The sequence below is a fragment of the Puma concolor genome, chromosome B2, assembly GCF_028749965.1.
Source record: "Puma concolor isolate L17-30 chromosome B2, mPumCon1.1.hap2, whole genome shotgun sequence".
In the NCBI taxonomy this organism is placed as follows: domain Eukaryota; kingdom Metazoa; phylum Chordata; class Mammalia; order Carnivora; family Felidae; genus Puma; species Puma concolor.
The window spans coordinates 72,465,397-72,489,996 of NC_141671.1; the positions used below are offsets into that span (position 1 = coordinate 72,465,397).

General features: G+C 36.8%; 1 long non-coding RNA gene across 2 annotated transcripts; it reads left to right on the forward strand.

Annotated features, from left to right (window-relative positions):
• Window positions 1–218: 218 nt before the first annotated feature.
• On the forward strand, window positions 219–16,589 carry LOC147581043 (uncharacterized). 2 transcript variants are annotated; one of them, XR_015251335.1, is made up of 4 exons: window positions 219–578; window positions 10,704–10,864; window positions 10,961–11,177; window positions 14,401–16,589. It is a non-coding gene; the product is annotated as an uncharacterized LOC147581043 (long non-coding RNA). The 2 variants fall into 2 exon arrangements; XR_015251334.1 differs by lacking the exons at window positions 10,704–10,864; window positions 14,401–16,589 and adding an exon at window positions 13,361–13,666.
• Window positions 16,590–24,600: the final 8,011 nt, after the last annotated feature.

Below are 24,600 nucleotides of genomic sequence, written 5' to 3' on the forward strand. Positions count from 1 at the left end.
GACCATCTTAAGACGTATACAAATTCCATGGTAAAAATATGGTTGGCTTGTTTTGCTTTGAATATATTGTAGCACAAAATCTATTTTTTTCTTAAGCAATTATATGCTTAGTAGATTTCTCTCTCACACATGCACACACATACATTTTACTAGTTATTTCTTTTTTCTGCCAGTTTGGTTTGTACTCACAAACCATAGCTAAAGTGGAACTTGCAAGTTGAAGTCCAACCAGTACCAGAATTTGATTGCAAGCAATGAAAAGAAACTCTGCCTAATTAAACAGAGAAGAAATTTGTTGGAAGAATACAGGTTAGCTCACAGAATCAAAAGGAAAGCTGCTGAGCAGCCCCAGGAACGGCAGACCTAGAGCAGTTCTAGGGATTAGGTAAAAAGGATCAGTGGACAATGTCTGCGGGAAGCTCACTGGAATGAATCTACACCCTGTCTCAGCAAGATTCTGCTCAGGATCCAGATTCCCAGAATGAGAGTTCACAAGGCCACACCTTGACTGGGACATTCTGAACATCTTCATTGAAATTATGACGAAGAAGGAGTTGGAAAGACATAGATCTCCAGAGGTAAATCAAGGCATGGTTACCAAAAACAGGAAAAGATTCTGGGAGTTGAGAGTAATACATGTTCTTAGATTCTGAAATATAACATACTGTAACTACCATAACATTTATTTGTAATTGCTATCTATGGCTTTGATCATTAATAGTTAGAACACGTGGGAGGATATTGTAGCCAGCAAGGCTTTTGCTAAGAATAATAAATAAGGGAGTGCCTGGGTGGCTCAGTCAGTTAAGTGTCGGACTCCTGGTTTCAGTTTAGGTCATGATCTCACAGTTTGTGAGCTCGAGCCCTGTGTCAGGCTCTGCACTACAGCGTGGAGCTTGCTTGGGATTCCCTCTCTCCCCACCTTTCTCTGCCCGTCCCCTGCTCACAGACTCTCCCAAAATAAATAAATAAACTTAAAAAAATAATGAACAAGAAAAACAAGGACATTTCTTTTTTTTTTAAAGTTTATTTATTTTAAAGTTTATTTTGAGAGAGAGGGAGGGCATTTGTGAACACAAGCAGGGGAGGGACAGAGAGAGAAGGAGACAGAGAATCCCAAGCAGGCTCCTTGCTGTAAGTGGGGAGACCAATGCAGGGCTCAAACTCACAAACTATGAGATCATGACCTGAGACAAAAATCAAGAGTCAGTTGCTCAACTGACTAAGCCACCCAGGTGCCCCTGTTTATTTGTTTTTGAGAGAGAGAGAGAGAGAGAGAGAGAGAGAATCCCAAGCAGGTTCCACACTGTCAATGTGAAGCCCAATTTGAGGCTCAAGGCTCAGTCTCAAGACTGTGAGATCATGACCTTAGCCAAAAGCAAGAGTCGGATGCTTAGCTGACTGAGCCACCCAGGCATTCCAAGGACATTTTTTATTTATCCTATCTCCCTCCTCCTTCCACTTGTTACTACTAAGCTTTCAATGGAATATGCAAACCTTAAATGAAAACTTTCTCTGCACTTGGATATGTACAGGCAACAAGCCAGGAAACCTAAATCACATTCCCAGTTGTTTCTCTAATATGCTAAGAGATCTTGGCTAATTGAACCTTTTTTAAGGTTTAGTTTCTTCATTTGAAAAATGAAGGTGTTAGAATACAATTTTAGCTATAGCATTCATTTCTGTGGTTAGACAACAGCAGGTAGAGCTCTTTGCTATTGGTTTCTGCCACCCTTTCCCAGGGTCAGGCCATTCAACAGAGGACCCATGGGCCCATGTGCTTACATTCCTGGATGGTGACTAGTGGAAGGAGAATGTCCAGCCCCTGCTGAGGAGTTGGGATGAGTCCATTCATTTGTCCATGTACTCATTCAATCAATCATTAGCCAGGCCTACAGTGTGCCAAACCTTAGGGGATGAAGGTGAGAGCCACTACCCTCAAGAAGTTCAGAGATATTGGTTCACAGTAATTCCTAAGTAAGAAACAAGATCTCGTGAATTTGAACAAACCTGAAGAAAAAGAAAGGAAAAGGAAGAGTCACTGTAGTGTAGTGTAGTCTGTCCACTACAGAACAGGGTTAGAGGGCCAGGGATGGTTTTGAGGGGATTTAAAAAATAAATAGGAGTTTGGTTCATTCTTTCAACAGTTATTGGGCACCTTTGTGAAGACATGTGCACAGCAATGGAAAATGGCCATAAAATGAAAGATAGATAGTCTAGGAGATGAGAGGGAGGGAGGAAGGAGAGAGGAAAGAAAAGATGTTGTAGACAGAAAAGTAAAGAAACAACACACCTGCAGTTATCACTACATGAAAACAGAATAATATTAATGGCTAACGCTTCGTGATTGCTCTTTGCTAGGCACAGTTTTAATTGCTTTCCACGTACAGATTTATTTCGGGGACAGGCACTGCTATTATTCCTCTTTTACAGTTAAGAAAAAGATAGAGAGTTTATTTAGGCAACTTGCCCAGGGAAATGTGGAGAGGATGAGGTAGGTTTGGGATTTGAACTCAGACAAGTCAGACTCTGGAGTCTGGGCATTTAACCACCATGCTATACCACCTCTGCACATACATAACAGCTGAACACTCATCCAATGTAAATTTAGTAGGGTTGGTCTATTTTAGACCAATTCAAAATACAGAGCCAGTTTAAAAGAATAAATTAGTACCCACAGCTATAAATATTCTTCTTAAAATTACACTATCATTTCCTTTATATAGCTTCTTTTTTTTTTAACCTTCGCTAAACCTCCCCCAAATTCAGCCTTTATGACTGAATCTTTGGCCAAAAATTAACGCTTAACTAGAGCAGGAGAAATTCTGATCCACTTGGGTCTTCCTAGGTCAGAAAAAGAAAACGTTTGAAAATTGAAAAGTGTGGTTATTTTGTTGTATGAAGATTAGTAGCTCTGACTCATAATAAATAAATGAAAAATGAGGTCTTATGAATTTGAAGAAAACCTGATGGACAATATGTTAACGTTTTTTGTAAGACAATCTTGTCACATTCCTCCCCCTCATATTTAAGTAGTAATATCATTAAGAGTTATAAAATTTCTTATTTGATTATAGGGTTTTTTGTTTTCTTAGTACCACTCATTTTTATAACTATGAATTTATATAACGACATTATCTGGAGATACAAAGTCATGCAACTAATTTTGGTCTCGTTGTTGTTGCTGTTGTTGGGCTTTAACTGGTAACTGAAAGAATTTAGGGACTAAAATATTAAAAAATAAACAACATGACATACCCAATCTCATAATATAGCTTCACCGCACAAACATATTTGAGGGTTGATGTAAAAGATAACTTTTTTGTCACTATAGAATTATCTTTCATTAAATAATGAGAATATTAAGTCTAAAGCCTGAACTTTTTCTCTCAGAATTCTCTCTAGACCCTCAAACCCATGGACACCTTTCCTTCTTCTGAACTTCCGTGACATTCACTCCCTCTTGTATCATTGGTCCTTATCACGCCCTGCCTGAAGCATAAGTAGTTGTTGTTTATGTATATACTATTATTATCTTGCTGGAGTATAAGTTCTCCAAGATGGGGACGGTGATTACATTCCTCTGTATCCTCTAATACAAACTACCACACGGTAGACCCTCAGTAAATATGTATGAATGAGATATTTGATCAACCACATACCACACTGAGTAATTCAAGCTAAAAACTTTCATTAGAGAACATTATTTAAACAGTCTGTCAGGGCGCCTGGGTGGCTCAGTCGGTTAAGTGTCCGACTTTGGCTCAGGTCATGATCTCATAGTTTGTAGATTCGAGCCTGGTGTCGAGTTCTATGCTAACAGCACAGAGCCTGGAACCTGCTTCCGTTTCTGTGTCTCCCTCTGTCTCTGCCCCTCCCCCCCCCAATAAATAAACATTAAAAAAAATTTAAACAGTCTGTCAGTCTACATTGAATCAAATGGGTGATTTCAAAGTTCCATTTCATATTAACTGGTCACACGCAAATAAATGCAAATAAATGATTAAATGCATCGGAAGAGTCAGATTTAAATCAAACAATTGTTTTAACTGTAGAAACAGTATTGACGCATATAGGCCATGTCTTCTATTTTATTTACATATTTTTCCTCAGTATCTAGTACATTCCCAAGAAAAGCCCAATAAATGCTGGGTGATGTTGAATGTATATCTATATGACTACAGCTTTGCAAATGTTGTTTTAACATTTATATTATGCTTATTGCTAAGCATATTATATGCATATGCTTATTGCTAATTTATATTGCTTCCATAAATGTATTTTGATAGGTTTCTATATCTGTTTTTAATACTGAATTTTTAATAAATGATTTGAAGTCAGGAAAGAATCAGTTGTCCCCAGCTAATGTAAGAAAGTAAAAACAAAATATCTGTTTTCTGATAAGTAAACCACACATTTTTTGTAAGTTTGTTTGTTTGTTTGTTTAGAGAGGGAGAGAGAATCCCAAGCAGGCTCTGTGCTGTCACTGCAGAGCCCGAAGTGGGGCTTAATCCCACAACCGTGAGATCATGACCAGAGCCAAAATCAAGAGTCAGACGCTTAACCGACTGAGCCACCCAGGTGCCCAGCCACACTTTCAATGTGCCGTTATCCTCCACTTCTCTTTCTTTTGGGACTTTCTCCTGGTGTTTAGAGAGTCATATGAATATGGCTGGTGGATCTAAACGCTAAGGCTTGCCAATTATACAATGGTTAACAATTTGAAATTTTCTCTGGCATCTGGAATTAAAATAGAAACTCCAAATAGCATTTCCATACCAATTTCATACCACTTCCATATTAATAGTTTCCCAGACTCACCTTTCACAAGTGACAAACACACGGGCCTTGATAGAGAGTTTTCACTCTCTGGGACTTGGCCAAGCAATGAATGCCTGTGGTAGACAGGAACATTGGGTGGATTTTATCTGGTAAGCATATTTCAAATACATAATTTATGCCACAATTTCCTTGGAAGTTTTGTAACATTATGATAAAACAAACTCATGCATGGAGAGACAATTGTCTTTTTACATATGGAAGTTCTCTGTCTAGCTCCAACTATTCCATTTGCATATAGTAAAAAACCACAGTGAAGACTGAGCATGTTGAGCAGTATTTTAATAAGACCTTGACCTAACAGATACTAGTTTCACAGTCAAGCAGAGCCAGCCTTAGGCAAAGACAGGGATTGTATTGGGCATCATGGTCAGTTGGGGCTCAACGCTTGGAGCCCTCTCTTGAACGCAACTAGTTCTGTTGAGAGAAGGACAATGATTAACATTCCCAAATCAAAGACATTTGAAGTGTCTAGCAGTTGGCTGGGTTTAAGTCACAAGTTACTGCACAGCTATAAATTAGGCCCCAGCCACACCAACATGGGTGCACCAGGCTAGTATTTTCCAAATTTACTGACGACAAAACACTGTCAAAATTTTAGTACGCATGTGTGTTTGGATAAAGGTACACAGTAAAGAAATGATATCATATACACCTTAAATTTACACAATGTTTTATATGTCAATTGTATCTCAGTGAAAATTTAAAAATTTGAAGCAGAAATGACCTCACAAAGGAATGGAATTCTGCAAGAAATGATTAAAATTTGATCTGTGACTTTAAAAAACTATAGTTAGGGGCGCCTGGGTGGCGCAGTCGGTTAAGCGTCCGACTTCAGCCAGGTCACGATCTCGCGGTCCGTGAGTTCGAGCCCCGCGTCGGGCTCTGGGCTGATGGCTCGGAGCCTGGAGCCTGTTTCCGATTCTGTGTCTCCCTCTCTCTCTGCCCCTCCCCCGTTCATGCTCTGTCTCTCTCTGTCCCAAAAATAAATAAAAAACGTTGGAAAAAAAAAAATTAAAAAACTATAGTTAGACTCTAATTAAACAATAATAAGAAATTAGAAAAATTAAAATATGTCAATTGTGAGAGTAAAAAGAACAATATATAAAGTTAAATGTACATTTTATAATTTTGTTAGAAAACCTGCCATACAAAACCCCCCAACATTTTAAATTAGCAAACTGATTTCTTTTTACATTACCAAGTACTTATTCAATATTAGAAATAATATTCTCGATTCATACTTCAAATATATTTCAAAACTTTGTTTTTATGGTATGCAGTTTGAAAAATAAAAATCATTTACACAGCTCTATTGAAGAGAAGAATATGAGCATTATTTTTTAACAGTTACGCATCTTGAATTAAGCTGCTTTGCATCTCCAGTCCAGATATCATTTTAGAACCCCAGCTCCAAACAGTCAGTTGCTTCTCCAGGACACCATTTGGATTTCTGATGGCAATCCCTTTTTGGAAAGCCTCTTTTGGCATCCCACATCCACTCTTATATCCTCTAGTACAATAGTAGGCCCTCAATAAATATATCCTCTAGTACATAGTAGGCCCTCAATAAATATGCTCTGAGACTTGACCAACTAGGTACCACACTGGACAGTTCAGACTAAAAAAATGCCATTTTCCCCTCTGTTCTTCCTCTGTTCTCCCATACCTCTCCCATTATTGTGCATTTGTTTTAAAGGTCTATTGACTTATCTGTTCCTACTAGATTGTTAGCAAGGACCTCTTAATTACCTATCAAAGAACCTGACACCATAGGTGCCATAAATACGAGCCAAATAACATATGATTCATCAGAATCCCTGAATCTGTTTTCTCCCCTTATTCTTGTAAAGACTTTCTTCCCTCAAATGGAAGCTTTGAGAAAATTTCCCATGAATTAATTATCCTGGTTTCACTTAGTTTTATGACTTAACCTTCTCATATTTCTCTACCCTAACAAGATGATTCTTAATTTTAATTCAAGACTCTTTCTGTGGGACTAGGAGCCACACCCTGTTGAGGATCTTTAGTGAATCTACTATTACATATTCAGTCTTTTTCACCATATGTTTAATTAAGGAACATATCAGATAGGGATGCCTGGGTGGGTCAGTTGGTTAAGTGGCCAACTTCAGCTCAGGCAATGATCTCGTGGTTCATGGTTCATGAGTTTGAGCCTGTTGGGCTCTGTGTTGACAGCTCAGAGCCTGGAGCCTGCTTTGGATTCTGTGTCTCCCTCTCTCTCTGCCGCTCCCTGCCTCACGCTGTCTCTCTCTGTCTCTCAAAAAATGAATAAATGTTTTAAAAAACATAAAAAAAAGAACATATCAGATAGCCCTAGGCCCTGTGTCATTCCTGAAGAATGTGTCTCCACGTTGCTTCCCCATGTAGGGAGGTTGTACTCAGACCTGGTCCTTTGCTGCTTTTTGGCTCTCCTCCTACAACTTCTCAGCTACATCTGCATGCAGCTCTTGATTTCTGGTCTCTTTTCCCTGATACCATGTAATTGGCTTGAACTTGGCTTCTTGTCTATACCCTTGCCTCCTGGCCCACAGCTGAGATGTACCCGCTGCTTGTATGGTCCCAATTCCATCATGCTCAAGGCAGTATGTGCAGCTGCCATTATCATTGCTCGCAGTGAGTGCTCTCACTTTCCAACATTGCTTCCCATCAACTGACCCATTTGATCTTCATAGCTGCCAGGGAAGGGAAGGCATTCATCATTGCAAAAGCTTTTCTATTTTTAAGGGGGTTGCAAACTTAATAACTATTTTTCTCATAACTGATTTTTTATTTCTCACCTACTAGATAGTGAGTGTGTTTTAAATTTACAGAGTCACTATTAACTGAGTTTCTGGTGGTTTAATCAGTCTCTTTTGGACATGCCAGTCTCTTTTAGGCAAATGCTAATTATATAAGATTTTCTCTTCCTCCCCTTACTCAACTCTAAGATACTGTCATGATGTCATGTGAGGGGGTGGAGGTAGGGAGAGTAGTGGTGAAAACGGGTTTTGGATTCAGATAGTGACCTCTGAATCAGTGGACCCTCACTGATCTCTGCAGTTGAGTGCCTGATCTGGTCCCTGGAAATTGCAACTGCTGGTTGCTGACAGACCCATCTGCCTTGTGTGTCATTGTGTAGGCACCCATCACTGGACCTTGCCCCTGGATCTTGTTAGTCTACTGGGTTTTTCTAGATCTTTGCTTTCCTCACCAGAACACAGAAGCTTCTGGATCCCTTGCTTACTGCACACAGGCCAGGCAAGTCAGCAGATCAGACTTTTTGGTGTAGACAAATTCTTTCCACCAAATGCCATTGCTGGGCACCACACCACCTCTTCTCCCAAGGCTCACCAGAGGGAGCAAAGCAAAGGCCTTCTGCCTTCAGGATTCCCCAACATATTTAAGGCATTACCCTTTTGGAAGGGCTTCTGCCTAGGTCTTACTTTCTATCCCTGTCTCTCTTCTCTTTGCTGCCAATCTCCCCTAAGCCAAAAGAGATAGCCTGACCTCTCCTTTCCTTCTTTATGATATTCCCCAAGTTACAAGGTCCTCCCTCAGGTCTTATCTTGAATTCTGTCTATCCCTGTCACTTTATAACTTCCATAGACAAAGTCAACATGGAGCTAAAAAAAATATAGAAAATTGTATAGTCTTTTGACAAAGACCAAATTTCAGGATTATTTTTTTGCTGCAAACTTAAAACCTCTACTTTGGATATTAAAAGCTGAATATTGAAACTCTCTTTATTTTTGCATTCCAGCTATAATATAATCCTAATGCCTTGGGCAGAATGAGCAAAGGTCACACATTAAGAAACGCAAAGGAGAAAAACTCATTAATATATATCAAAACATTCCCATTACAGTATTGATTCAGAGAAAATATATTAACTATAGCAAATTCCACTAATTTGGACTGAATGGTATGGTCAGTCTGAATTTGCAAAATGTATAAGTTATTAACTATTAATAAAATAAGGAAAAGTAATATTAGAATATGTAGAAAAAAATACTATTAAAGATAAGAAAAGCACAGCTATCACTGAACATTTGGAAGGGCTGGGCTCTAGGTATTTTTCTGTGTGTATGCATACATTATACATGTATGTCAATACATCTAGATATGGATTTATTTTATACATACATGTAGTATATGTATTAAGTTCTATACAAATATGAGCCAATTTATCTTAATAACCGATTTTACAGAGAAGGAAACAACACAGAAAAATATACTTGCCTGATAGTTGGTAACCTGTTTTGCTAGGTTTGCCTGGCTTTGGAATCCTAATGGATAACTTTCATAAACCTATTTTTTAAAAATGAATTCTATGAAGATACAACAAATGAAAAAATGTAAGTAATATACTTGTAGAGAAATGACGATTCTTGAAAATGTTTTATGGTGACACATGGTAGCTCCACTTGTGATGAGCACATCATAATGTAGAGAGAAGTTGGATCACCACGTTGTACACTAGAAATTAATGTAACATTGTGTTTCAACTATACTCAAAAATTTTTTTGATGTTTTATTTTTGTATTATTAGATTAAAATGTTTCTATTGTTTATTTTCTTAACAAACACTTCACAAATGTTACGAGGAAATTTTAGTGACTGGTTTACCTAGCTATTCAGAAAGTTCACATTAAACAGATTCACCTTAATGAATTTTTTGTTGTATGATTTCCACAGAATTAACATAATCTTTCTTTATGACATTTGCCATTTTATCCACTTTCTCTAGCTACCTTATAATTATACATATCAAAATATTTAGTCAATTCATTAAAAAAAAGAGTCAAAGATCACAGACACTTAACATCACTTAACCAAATAGATACTTGAACTAACTGAATTGGTAAAATATAGAAAAATTCAAATTTTCATACCCTAGATTTAATAGTAAGATATAAAAACCAAAATATATGTGTAAATTACTTGCTTGAAAAAAAGACTTACTGTTCAATATAGGCAGAAATTTTAGACTAAAAGTGACTTTTGGATCACCTAGGTGGCTTAGTTGGTTAGGCATCTGACCCTTGATTTCAGCTCAGGTCATGATCCCAGGGTTGTGGGATCAAGTCCTGCATTGGGCTTCACACTGAGCATGAAGCCTGCTTGAGATTCTCTCTCTCTGCCTCTCTCTCTCTCTCCCTCTCTCCCTCTCTCTCTCTCTGTCTCTCTCTCCCTCTACCCTTCTCCCCTGCTCATTCTCTCTCTATATATAATAAAAATTTAAAGATAAAAAACCCTAAAAGTGATTTTTGAAAATTGGAAGGCAGCTATGCTCACCACTATGCTACCAACACCCACCGACTTTTGAAAATTGGAACTTTAAAAAATAAAAATTTTACCACAAACTATAACAAAATAATTAAATTTTTTTTGAAATAGACAAAATGTCGGTAAAAGAATGATTAAACATATTTTATTAAACTTAGTGCCCAGATCTTGGTTTCTAATACCATTCTCTAATAAAAGAAACCAGGGATCTTTAAAGAAATCCTTGTTCTAGGATGAGAGCAGGGAACATGCAAGATGAACCTGGGGTATCTTACATGCCAGAAAATAGGAAATTACTTAAAAAACAACTTACACACACTCACAATGGTGGGGTATGACAAAGGGACACAGGAGCCAACTGAAAGAGCTCCTAATGGCCAAATGTGGAGCAATTTGAGCAACAAAATAAAGTAGTATAGGATTGTATCCAAAGTATAAAATAAATATCCATGAATCATACCAGTATAAACAAATAAATAAATAAATAAATAAATAAATAAATAAATAATAAAGGAGTAGAAAAAATTGCCCATGCAGAAGAATTCGGAATAATGTATGTACTATTCCACCTATAGGAGATGGAACATAATTTCCTACTTCACGAGCAGGGGCTTCACATAGAGCTATCCTTCCAAAGGATACTGCGGGGAAAGAAGAGACTGCATGGAAAGAGGAGAAAAAGAGTAGTTGTATATTGGAAAAGCCTGACAAATACTACCTCAATTGGGTGATCAAGGTTAATATCAACAATGATAAATTATCTGTATAGTATGTACCTTTGATGTGATAGGGTGAAAATGACACTTTACCTCTGTGGTCTTCCTCCCTAAAGCCCTTAATCTCAGATCAGTCGTGAGAAAGACATCAAACAATCCAAATGGGGGACATTCTGCAAAATAACTCACCAGTACTCCTCAAAACTATAAAGGTCATCAAAAACAAGGAAACTCTGAGAAATTGTCATAGCCAAGAGGAGTCTGAGGAGATAATGACAACTAAATGCAATCTAGTATCCTGGATGAGATCCTGGAATAGAAAAAGAACATCAGGTAAGAACTAAGAGCATCTAAATAAAGTATGGATATTAGTGGTGTATTAATGGTGTATCCATATTTGCTTATTAATTGTAACAAATGAATCATCTTAATTTAAGATATTAATGAGGGGTGCCTGGGCGGCTCAGTCGGTTAAGCGTCCAACTCTTGATTTCTGTTCAGGTCATGATCTCATGGTTTGTGGGTTCGAGCCCCACATCAGACTCTGCGCTGACCCTGCAGAGCCTGCTTGGTATTCGCTCTCTCCCCTCTCTCTTTGCCCCCTACCCCGCTTGCTCGCTCTCTCTCTCTCTCTCTCAAAATAAATAAACTTAAAAAAAAAAAACTAAAAAAAAGATATTAATGATAGGAGGGATGGGTGAAATAGGTGATGGGGATTAAAGAGTGCACTTACCATGATGAGCACTGAGTAACCTATGGAATTGTTGAATCACTATGTTGTACACTTAAAACTAATATCACAGTGTATGTTAACTATACTGGAATAGAAAACAACAACAAAGAAGATATTAATAATAGGGGAAGCTGGGTGTTAAGTCTGTTCAATCTTCACATTTTTCTGTAAATCAAACTATTATGCAAAATGTTTATTTTTTTTAATGTTTATTTTTGAGAGAGAGAGAGAGAGGAGGGGCAGAGAGAGAGGGAGGCGCAGAATCTGAAGCAGGCTCCAGGCTCTGAGCTGTCAGCACAGAGACTGATGTGGGGCTGGAACTCTCGAACCATGAGGTCATGACCTGAGCTGAAGTCGGTAGCTCAACCGACTGAGCCACCCAGGTGCCCCTGAAAAATGTGCATTTTAAAAAAGAAGCTACACATGGAAATAGAGAACAGCACAGTTCTAAACTTATATTCAGGAAACACATAAGACTGAAAAACATTGAACTATATTATAGGATGCACTCAGTAAAATCTAATCTGTAGAAAAGACCACAGGACAAATGACTCAATTTATTTAACAAATAAATTGCAAGGAGGAAAATAGAGAAAGCTGAAGTATAAATTGAATTAAGAGACAGCCAATCACAATGGGTGGATTTATTTGAAAACTTATTGAAACAAACTGCAAAAAAATGACATTACAAAACAGTTGGAATATTGAGCACACACTGAATATTTGATGATATTAAGGAATTACTGCTAATTTTATTTTGAGTGTGATTATGCTACCGTGGTTATTTTCTCAATATCTTTATGTTTAGAGATACATATTGAAACACTTGAGAATTAAATTATATAAACTCTGATATTCACACCAAAATAATATGGGATAACGGACTGTTGGGTAGGGGTCCAGGTGAAGCAATATTGACCATGAATTGTTAATTGTTGAAGTTAGGTTAGGTATATGGGAATTCCTTATATTATCCCATATGCTTGTGTACATGTTTAAAATTTTCTGTAATAAAAAGTGAAATGAAACAAAAACTACAAAGTGAAAATAACTGTCTAATAAGCCTTACTGTAAAGTACTCTATTTCTAAATAGTAAAGTGTTTTCCACCTACACATCACCAATTCTCAAAATAGCAGCTTCAAGATAGAAAGTGACATTTAAGCTGTGTCTACAGGAAGCCAAAAACCTACTGGTTGATTTGATTAATTCAGACAAAGAGCTAGTCAGTTTTGCAGAGGGGGAAAAAAATCAAACTGTTCATTTCATTGAGTTTACTGAATAACGCCTTGAATAGTGCTATGTACATAATAAGTGATTAATATTTGCTGGTCAATAAATCAGTGAATTTAACATTTGTTCTGGCACCTTAATGGAGACACAATTTGGCTGTGAACAGTAATTGTAAGAGAACTTGGAAACAAAGGTAAAAGGCTAGCTCTAGGCAAAACTATGGAGAGTGCAACATTTATTTATAGAATACTCATGTGCAAAGGACGTCAGTGCAAGCACACAACCAAAGTTCATGACAAGAACAAGAACCAACTTATAAAATTATCATTAGATTAAGTTTTGATTAAATTCTACCAGAAGTTGTTACAATGTATATTTGTGCTAAATGGTATTTCAACGACTTATATACTATATATGCTTTTTAAGCATCATGTGAGGACCCTGATGTATGACCCTTTAAAATTTACAAAGCACTTTCATATTGTGGTATATCATATTACCTTCTTTTGTGAATCAGACAAAAAATAGGTAACATTATCTCTGTTTTTCAGGTGAAGGATAGGCTCTGGGAGACTCCCAGCATTGTCAGTGCCAGAAGCAGAGGAATGGGGACTGGAACCCAGGTGTCCTGGCACCAAGTCCAGTGCTCCTTGTTATACTTAGCCATCTCTCAAGGGGAAATACATAATATACTCCTGGTGCTTCTACTTGGATTATATTGGAAAGAAAGTTGGCATGAATAAATATCTCTAATTTACGAACACAAATAACCTCCTTTTTTGCCAATCTCTACTATTTAAATAGTGTCAGTATACTAGTGGTTCTTCTTAATAACTGTCTATTGTAAATAGTCAATATTCTGGGCAACGTATGCTCGATTAATATTACATTCTGTTTTCTCAGTGATGCACAGTTGAAATCCAGAAACTAAGCTCTGTGAGGATGGTAAACATTCTTCTCAACATTAAATCCTTTGATGTTGAAAAAGAATATGCATTAAAGTATCCTAAAATATTATATAATAACTTTATAATATCAGTTAACACAAAGCTCATCATTCTGGTCCATTATTTGGCAAATGGCTTTATTCTTTCATAGTTTCTTCTTACCTGAGGACTTCTGTTCCTCCTCAGTAGATGTAGTCCACTTACCTATCATGACTTTACTGCTGCTTGATTTCACTTTCTAGCCTATTTTATGTGCGAGGAAAATCATTCATAATAGCTTGTGTGTGACTGTTTTTCACCTCTAGTCAATGACCATTTCTATTCAAACTATTTTAAACGATGTTTTGGAATCGGTCCATCCCTTGCCTTTGCGTATATTCTATATCTTTTTCTAACTTTCCCAAATGACTCACTTTTTGCTTTTGTTTTTAATTAGAGGTTCTTCTTATGGTTTCTTCCTGAGTATCCCCTTTGGAGCTAGGCAGATATTGTTTTGCACAGCAGAATGTCCAGCTGAGAACAAAAATACAGACCTGTGTTTTTTACAATGTTTAAGTGGGTTTAATCAGAATGCAGTTTTACAGTTCAAATATATCCATATTTCAAAGACCACAGAACTTAACATTATATGCTCTCTTTTTCAGCAATGTGAACAAACCAAACTGTCAAACACTGAACCAGTGGAAAATGAATGTACTTCCAAAATCATTTCCCTGATCCACTGCAAACAGCTTGATCACATTGGAGAATGTGACCCATGCAGTTGCTGAAGCGTGTTTTCCCACTATACCTCATGCAGAAAAATCAAACTAAGAGTAATCTTGAAATGTCACTTCACAAACAAACTGAAGAAACTGGAAGAGATAAACTAGGATTTCCCCTGGTGGGCCATGCAGAGTGGCAGTGGGTACCTGGGAGAGCCCTAGAAACTTGGGGGGAGGGTCAAAGACCAGGACCTGGTGCTGAGCTTCAGGGAATGAATCTTCCTAGAGCATTCCCACTGGTGAATCAGGATACCATCTGCATATGTCATCAAGTGGCTCGCTTCCCGCCTTTGCCAAATATATTAGATTTTTATTGTTGCGGTAACAAATCGCCATACGCTGAGTGGATTAAAGCATCACAAATTTATTTTTACAGTTCTGGAGGTCAAAAGTCCAGTAAGGATCTCACTAGATTAACATAGATGTGTCAGCAGAGCTGTGTCTGCTTTTGGAGGTTAGCATAGCAGGTGGAGTCTCTCTCATCACAAGTTTCACTGACTCTTTTGTCACCATACCTTTTTCTCTGACCACCTTTGGAAAAGGTCTCTGCTTTTAAGGATTCGTGTGATTAGATGGGGCCCACCTGGCTATTTCAGGATAATTTCCCCATCTCAAGGTCTATAACCTTAATCATAGCTGCAAAGTACCCTTGTTATGTAAGGTAACATTCACAGATTTGGGGGGACAGGAAATAGGTTTTTTAGGGGGTCATTATCCTGCCTAGCACACCAAGTGAAGAAAGAGTAGGATAGTCTTTATCTTTCTGGCCTCCGCCTTCCTGATCTTAACCCGCGCTGACTGGATCTGGGCCATACATTCCAACATATTCTAACACTACCCCCTTCTTATTGCTTAGTTTTATTTAGCTCACTGGCTTGAAAACCATACCATCTATGATTTCCCTTATTATCCTCAACCATATCTAGGATGTGGAAAATGTATAAGAAATAATGTGCTTTTTGTGTTAACTGTAAAAATATGTGTTAATTCTCAGTAACAATCTTGCATCTACACATCAGTTGTCTTTTGGGGTAGGGGCCTAAATTTTTTTCCAAAATGAAACATACACATTAAAACAGCAGCATGAGATGGTCATAATATACTTAACAATGGCAACCAATTTGGATTCTTTGAATAAATAAAACTGTGAATAGATGGGTTTCTTTAGATGAGGACCTTTAGAGAACTCCCACCTTCCTTTTAGTCTGTGCCCTGTGTAGCGTCAGGAGGACAGAAGATTATTGTATTGTGTTCCTAGGACCAAATGAATAAACATCATTTGCCTGTTAAAAATTACGGTATTTTATTTTTAAAGAACTGTGCTGGGGGCGGCTCGCTGGCTTAGTCAGAACAGCATTGATTCTTGATGCCGGGGTCGTAAATTCAAGCCTCATGTTGGATATAGAGCTAAATAAATGAATAAATAAAAACTTAATAAAATTGTTTAAAATTTTTCAGTTTTTCTGTGCTGACAGCTCAGAGCCTGAAGCCTGCTTCAGATTCTATGTCTCTGTCTCTCTCTTCCCCTCCCCCACTCATGCTCTTTTTTCTCTCAAAAATAAATAAAAACAAAAAATAAAATAAAACAAAATTCAGCTTAAAAAAAGAACTATGCTAATACAAGTTTTGAAGTAGAGGATATGTATCTTGGTTACAATTTTACCGATGAATGACATTAAGTTTTTTTACATTATATAAATTGAAGACAAAATTGAATTTACCTTGATGTTAATTAAGCTTAAGCTTCAAGTCCCCTAATTTTGTATTAGTAGTATTTGATCATAGTTTTCTAAAGACTATCAAAAATGCATAGGTTTAGGACCCCATAAAACTTGGGTCCACCACTGACTAGAGCACTTTCCTGTTTGAATTGCCTAAATGTTTAATAATAATATTTCTTTAAAATAAATATATTTGGTCATATTATTTTGCTATTTTCTATATCTTAGGTGCGATAGACTATTTGTTCACAATTGTTTATTCCTCTCCACTTTTCCATATTTCCTTTAAAAATTTTTTTTTAAGTTTATTTATTTTTGAGAGAGAGAGAAGGGGGGAAGAGAACATGAGTGAGGGAGGGGCAGAGAGAGAGGGAGATACAGAATCTGAAGCAGGCTCCAGGCTCTGAGCTGTCAGCACAGAGACAGACAGGAGCCTAGAACCCACGAGCGATGAGATCATGACCTAAGCCAGACACTTAACTGACTGAGCCACCCAGGCTCCCCACCATATTTCCTCTTAATACAACATATTTCCTCACCCTACTGACTTCGGATTTGCTTGGCCAATGGAATGTGGGCAGATGAATATGCTGTGTCCCAGCAGAACAATGTCCTTGTGTAATTTGGCTCTGTCTCTTAGCTTCTGCTCTCTACTATGAGTATTACCTGGGTCCCAGAACGAGAAGACATGTAGAACCCAGACAAACTCAGCACAAGCCCTGTGAATCTTTAGCCTTCATGTAATGTGAAAGAAAAATAAATATTTGTGGGTGCACTGAGATTTGGCCATTGTTTGTTATTGTAGCAAAGGCCAAGAGTGATTGTCATTCTGTTTACTCTTTTATTTCACAGTAAGGAATCTGTTCATCTATCTGTCATCTATCTATCTATCTATCTATCTATCTATCTATCTATCCACTCTAGTATTTTCCTGGATTTGCAGTATACATATTACACTCTTTGGTTGCCTGTAACTAGCATACTTATTGATGGTTGCCAAGGACTGAGTCATTAAACACATGCCTTTTCTTCCCTGGAGAGTCCTGTGTGTGTGTGTGTGTGTGTGTGTGTGTGTGTGTGTGTGTATTTCCTTTCCTTCTTTTTCTTCTTCTTCTTCTTTTTTTTTTTTAAAGAAAATTGGCAGGTACACAGGGAAGGAAGCTTGTATCATTGGGGACTTCAGATCCCAGGACTGTGCAACATGCTCACCATTTTCTGAAAATGCAAAATCCATCTCTGTATGTTTTCTTGAAGTTATTTCATAAAATATGTGGTTTTTTCTAATTATTTTTAATTATGCCCCTATAGAATTAGTGCAAATTTCCCCTACTTGTTTATCTGAAAACCTATTATGTGAAGTGAGGCTACGTCCCCTGATGGGTACTATTTACATTTTAAAGCATCTAAGGGGTCTCTTTTGTGGATGCTCTCCAGTGTAGCCAAATTAATGTCATTTCAATTTTTTGTATTTCCACATTATTTACCCAATTAGTAATAACAGATGTTATTTGTGTGTAAGTTCATTAAATACATTATTTCCTTAAACATACAAGGTTATCAGGAAATCTATCCTTTCCCTGAAAAGTGTTATGATTCTAAACCATCAACTTTTTTGACTATGTATATAATGAGATATCTTAATCTGTATCTGTTGAAAAACTCACTCTTGGTAGAAAAATGACCTGTTTTTGAAAAGCAGTATGATATTCTCTTTATTTTACAATTGCTTTGATGGGCCTGACTGAATGTGTACTCCGGCCCTGTTTCAAAACACTCCTAAATTTGAATTGTGAAAAAAAATCTTTATGTAAAAAAAATTTTTTTAGAAATAACCACTCACAGTTATGTAAAATCTTAAAGCTATTTAATATATCTTAAATTTAAGCAAAAGGAACAAAAAGTTAATGTTCAATAAATTATGTTAAAAAATAACCCAGGGTATAGAGAATGCTAGAATTATCTTTATACCTTTTTGTATATGTGTGTGAGTTCAAATGTATTCTTACTCTAAAATAAAAATGCCCAAGAAAGATTTAAAGGGAGGTTATATCATAAATTATAGTAGGTATTCAACAAATGTTGAGAGAATAAGTTGGACTGAGCTAGAAAAATGTATCTTTTTTTTTCAGGGGATAAGAAAATGGAAAAAGGCACTTTTGGAACATTGCAATATCTAAATTTAGGTTGCATTGATACATACTCAGAATTGATTGTGGAAAGAGCACCTCTAATGGCTTGACTATATTTTTCTTGTATTAGACTAAATGTTCTTTTAGCAAAAAAGTTTTATTTCTTTAGGTCAAGACTAGTGGTGTGTACGTAGCCATCTGTGAACTCTGTTGTCTGAGACTGACTTTTCCATTAGTGAAGACAGAGCCATGTAACTGACCAGGCATGAGGCAGATCCTATCAGCACTGGATCCAAGCATGAAGGAGCTGAGGCATGAATCTTAGCTCTTCAAGTGCCAGGACCCTTTGGTCAAATACTCATTTTTTCTAAATTTCAGTGTCTTCACTTGTAAATGAGAAATACAATGCTCCATCATACAATTGCTATAAAATTTAAGATTCTGGAAGTAAAGTGTAGTAGTGGGCTAAATGGTGGTCCCCCAATAAAGATACTCATGTCATAATCCCTGGAGTCTGTGAGTATTACCTTATTTTATAAAAGGTCTTAGATATTTAATTAAGTTAAGCATCTTGACATGAGGAATCATCTTGGCTTGGCCAGCTGGGCCCTAAATCCAAAGACAAATGTCCTTATAAGAGTGAAACAGAGGGACATAAGATAGAAGAGGAGAAGGCTATTGAAGGCAGAGATTGGAGGAAAGTCGATACAAGTCAAGGAATACCTACAGACATCAAAAGCTGGAGGAGGCAAAGAATGTATTATCCCTTAGAGCCTTTGAGGGAATACAGCCTCTCTAAACGGTGGCATCTTGATTTCAGATGTCTGACTTTTGGAAGTGTGAGAGAATGAATTTTTGTTTTAAGCTACTCAGTTTGTAGTGATTTGTTACAGTAGCCATAAGAGACTAATACATAAAGTTTGTGGTTTATAATAGGTTTTTGAATAAATATAAAATTTGTCCTTTTATTCCAAACCCATCATCACTAGAGGGTACATTTTATTTATTTATTTATTTATTTATTTATTTATTTAAATGTTTATTTATTTATTTATTTATTTTTAATTTTTTTTTCAACGTTTATTTATTTTTGGGACAGAGAGAGACAGAGCATGAACGGGGGAGGGGCAGAGAGAGAGGGAGACACAGAATCGGAAACAGGCTCCAGGCTCTGAGCCATCAGCCCAGAGCCCGACGCGGGGCTCGAACTCACGGACCGTGAGATCTTGACCTGGCTGAAGTCGGACGCTTAACCGACTGCGCCACCCAGGCGCCCCTAAATGTTTATTTTTGAGAGAGAGAGAGAGACAGGGAGACAGAGTATGAGCAGGCAAGGGGTAGAGGGAGAGGGAGACACAGAATCCAAAGCAGGCTCCAGGCTCCAAGCTGTCAACGCAGGGCTTGAACTCACAAACTGTGAGATCATGACCTGAGCCAAAGTCTGACACTTAACCAACTGAGCCACCCAGGCAACCCTAGAGAGTACATTTTAAAAAGGTACCCAACATTCAAATGGTTCACATTTAGGGACTTTGAAGTTATCCACTTAATTAAATCACTGAATGTGAGTTTCTACATTTCTATGGTCCTTAATGGTTAACGGAACAAATACAGGGTAGCCCTTGGAGTCTGGAAGCATCAACACAAAAGTAGTCCAGTGTATGTCAGTGGGAGAGATACTGACATTAAGGGCTAGAAAATTAATTTAGGAAATAGTCTCAAGCCAAGCAATATCTCTAGCATTTTTCTCCCCTGCCCATTAAATGCCAGTAGTACCCTCCCAATCATTGTGACAGCCCCGAATCTCCCACCTTTCCAATTGCCCCCCAGCTATGATACACGTCTCATTTGGCCCACAGGTCTGCACTAGGTTCGCACTGTCCAATCTAGGTCAGGCCTCTCAGGCTTGCTTTATATGTCTTCAGAAAAATGACTCTCAGCCTTGCCATCTGTCCCCCCAAAACTTTGTCTAAACTAGCCCCATAGTTGCTTCCTACTTTGTACATCCTAAAGTAGGCTACCCCTTCCCATCCTGGCCCCACAAAACTCACTCTTCAGTACTGGCTGCCCAGCAGCCCAGCAAGGAAGGGAAGGATTTGGGAAGGAACAAAAGAGTTCAATGTTATGAAAAATAAAATTCACATATTTGTGTATTTGAAGCTACCTATACAATGTATTTCATGCCATCTAAAAATATAAAGATATAATGTAAATTCTCAAAAGATAGATATGATGTACCCAAATGTTGTATGTTCAATTATCTTTTTAAAGTTATGCTTTCCCAAATTAGAAAAAAATGTGTCAAAAGTCTTAATATTCACAAGCTTTAATTCAGTGGTACTGCTTCTAGGAATCTATCATAAAGAAAAAAATCTTAAATGTGACCAAAGAACTATACATAAAGACATGCTTTCGAATATTGCTCCTTATAACACAAGTTCAAAACAACCTAAACGTCCAACAATAGAACAATGAAGAATGGTCATGTAAATTATGGCACACCTTGATGGTGGACTCATGTAGCAATTAAAAATCATATTTACAAGGGCACCTGGGTGGCTTGGTCGGTTAAGCGTCCAAGTTCGGCTCAGGTCATGATCTCACAGTCTGTGAGTTCGAGCCCCGCGTCGGGCTCTGTGCTGACAGCTCAGAGCCTGGAGCCTGTTTTGGATTCTGTGTCTCCCTCTCTCTCTGCTCCTCCTCTGTTCATGCCCTGTCTCTCTGTGTCTCAAAAAAATAAATAAATGTTAAAAAAATTAAAAAAAAAATCATGTTTACAAACATTTTTAATGATGTTGAGAATACTTTTGATAGTGAAAGGTGGTATATAAAATTTATTTTGGGCAGGAGAACTGAGTAGATATTTTTCCAAATAAGGAAATTGGACATGTTTCCAGTAAGACAATTTCCATACAAATGGCAAATAGATATATGAAAAGGTACTGAACATCACTAATTATCAGGAAAATGCAAATCAAAACCACAATGAGATGTCACCTCACACCCATTGGAAAGGTTATTATCAAAAAGACAAGAGATAATAAGTATTGGTGAGAATGTAGAGAAAAGGGAACCTTTGTGCACTTTTGGTGGAAATGTAAATTGGCGTAGCTACTATACAAAACAGTATAAAGGTTCTTCAAAATATTAAAAATAGAACTACCATAGGATTCAATACTGCAACTTCTGGATATATGACTGAAGGAAATGAAATCATTATCTTGAAAAGATATCTGCATCCACATGCTCATTGCAGCATTATTTACAAAAGCCAAGACATGGAAACAACGTAAGTGTTCACTGATAGATGAATGGATAAAGAAAATATGGTATAAGAGTGCCTGGGCGGCTAAGTCAGTTACACATCTGACTCTTAATTTCGGCTCAGGTCATGATCTCATAGTTCGTGGGATCAAGTCCCACATCAGGCTCTGCACTATCAGGGCAGATTCCCTCTTTCCCTCTCTCTCTCTGCCCCTCCCATAAGCGCTCTCTCTCTCTCTCTCTCAAAATAAATAAATAAACATTAAAAAATTATTAAGAAAAACGAAAATGTGGTATAAATACATAATGAAACATTATTCAGCCATAAAAAAGGGAATCCTGCCATTTGCAACAATGCGGGTGGACTTTGAGGGCATTATGCTAAGTGAAATAAGTTAGATAGAGAAAGCCAAATACTGTATGATCACACTTCTATGTGGAATCTCAAGAAAACCAAACAAACAAACAAAGAAACAAAACCAAAAACACAACAAAACCCTGAACTACAGAGAACAGATTGGTAATTGCCAGAGGTGGGGGAGTGGGAGAATGGGTAAGGGTGGTCAAAAGGTACAAACATCCAGTTATAAGATAAATAAGTTCTGACTATGTAATGTGTAGCATGATGACTATAGTTAACAGTACTTGTCTTGTATATTTGAAAGTTGCTAACAGAGTAAATCTTCAAAGTTCTCATCACAAGAAAAAAAAATCTTCAAAGTTCATCATCACAGGTGATGGCTGTTAACTAAACTCATTGTAGGAATAATCTTTCAATATACACATACATGGAATCATTATATTGTACACCTAAAGTGGATACAATGTTACATGTCAGTCATATCTCAATAACACAGGAACACATTTATTCCATTAAAAAAATTGTTTATTGCATCTAAATCAGAAAAGAATAAAATTATCTGTTTGCACATGATTTTATTTTATATGTAGAAAACTCTGAAGATTCTACAAAAAATTGTTAGGAATAATAAACAAATTCAGTACAGTTTTAGGACACAAAATCAACACACAAAAATCAGTTTTATTTCTATACACTAATAATTAATTATCTGAAAAGGAATTAAGAAAATGATCCCATTTATAATAGCATTAAAAAGAATAAACTACTTAGAAGCAGACCTAATCAAGGAGGTGAAAAAAGGTGTTTACACTAAAAACTGCAAAACACTGCTGAAAGAAATTTAAAAAAGAAAAAATAAATGGAAAGATATCCTGTGTTCATGACTTTATTATTAAGATGTCAACTACCCAAAGCAATGAATATATTCAATGCAATTTCTATCAGAATCCCAATGGCACTATTTTAGAAATAGAAAAAAATCATTCTAAAATTTATATGGAATCTGAAGATACTCCAAAAAGCAAAACATTAAAAAAAAAAAAAAGGTGGAGACCTCACAATTTGTGATTTCAAAACATATTACAAAGCTACAGTAATCAAAATAGTGTGGTACTGGCATAAAGACAGACATACAGATAAGAGGAATAGGGTAAAGAGCTCAGAAATAAACCCTCATGTATATGGTCAAATAAATGGTCTTTGACAAGGATGCCAAGATCATTCAATGGGAAAAGGACAGTCTCTTCAACAAATGCTGCTGGGAAAACTGGATAACCACATTCAGAGGAATGAAGTTAAACCCTTATCTTATCCCATATATGAAAATTAATGCAAAATAGATTGAAGACTTAAACATAAGACCCCCAAACATATAACTTCTAGAAAAAAACATACGGGAAACTTCATGACTTTGGATTTGACAATGATACCTTGGGTATGACACCAAAAACACAGGCAACAAAAGCAAAAATAGACAAATGAGACTACATTAAACTTAAAAACTTATGTGCCTCAAAGGACACATCCCTAGAGTGAAAAGGCAACCTATGGAATAGGAGAAATTATTTACAAATCATATCTCTGATAAAGGGTTAATATCCAGAATATACAAAGAACTCCTACACCTCAACAACAAAAAACAATCTGATCAAAAATGGGCAAAGGATGTGAATAGTTATTAAAAAAAAATGATATACAAATCACCAACAGCATATAAGGTGTTCAATATCACTAATCATTAGAGACATGCAAATCAAAAGGACGATGAGATATCACCTCACACTCATTAGGATGACTACTATCAAAACAAAAACAAAAACAAAAACAAAAACAAAATAACAAGCGTTGGTGAGGCACTTGAATCCCTGTGTACTCTTGTGAGATTGCATAATGGTGTGACCATGTTGGAAAACAGTATGGTGGTTCCTCAAAATTCAAAATAGAACTTCCATATGACCCAGCAATCCTACTCTGGCTGTATATCCAAAAAAATTAAAAGTGGAGTCTCAAAGAGATATTTGTACATCTATGTTCATAGCAGCTCTATCCCCAATAGCCAAGAATATTGGAAATAAAAGCCAAATGTCTATTAATGGATGAATAGACAAAAAATATTTACATACAATGGAATATTATTCAGTTTTAAAAAGGAAGTAAATTCTCCAATATGCTTCGATATGGATGAACTTTGAGGTCATAATGCTAAGTGAAATGTACCAGTCACAAAAAAGACAAATACAGTATGATTCCACTTATGTGAGGTATCTAAAGTAGTCAGATTCATAGAAACAGAAAGTAGAATGATGACCAGGTCTAGAGGAAGGGAGAAATGGGAGTTGTTATTCAATGGGTACAGAGTTTCAGTTTTGCAAGATTATGGTGTGAATACATAACTGTACACTTAAGAATGATTGTGAGGGACAAAAGTATTTATTTTGGAAAGCCTTTAGCATTGTTTATAGAGATACATATAATAAAAGATTAAATGTAGAAATAAAAGAACAAGGAAATTAGGACAGAAAAAAACTAAATGGAAAATCATAAAATTAAGCTAGGAGAGTTTTATCCGGAGCATGAATGTTGTAAGATTTTGTGCTTTTGCCTC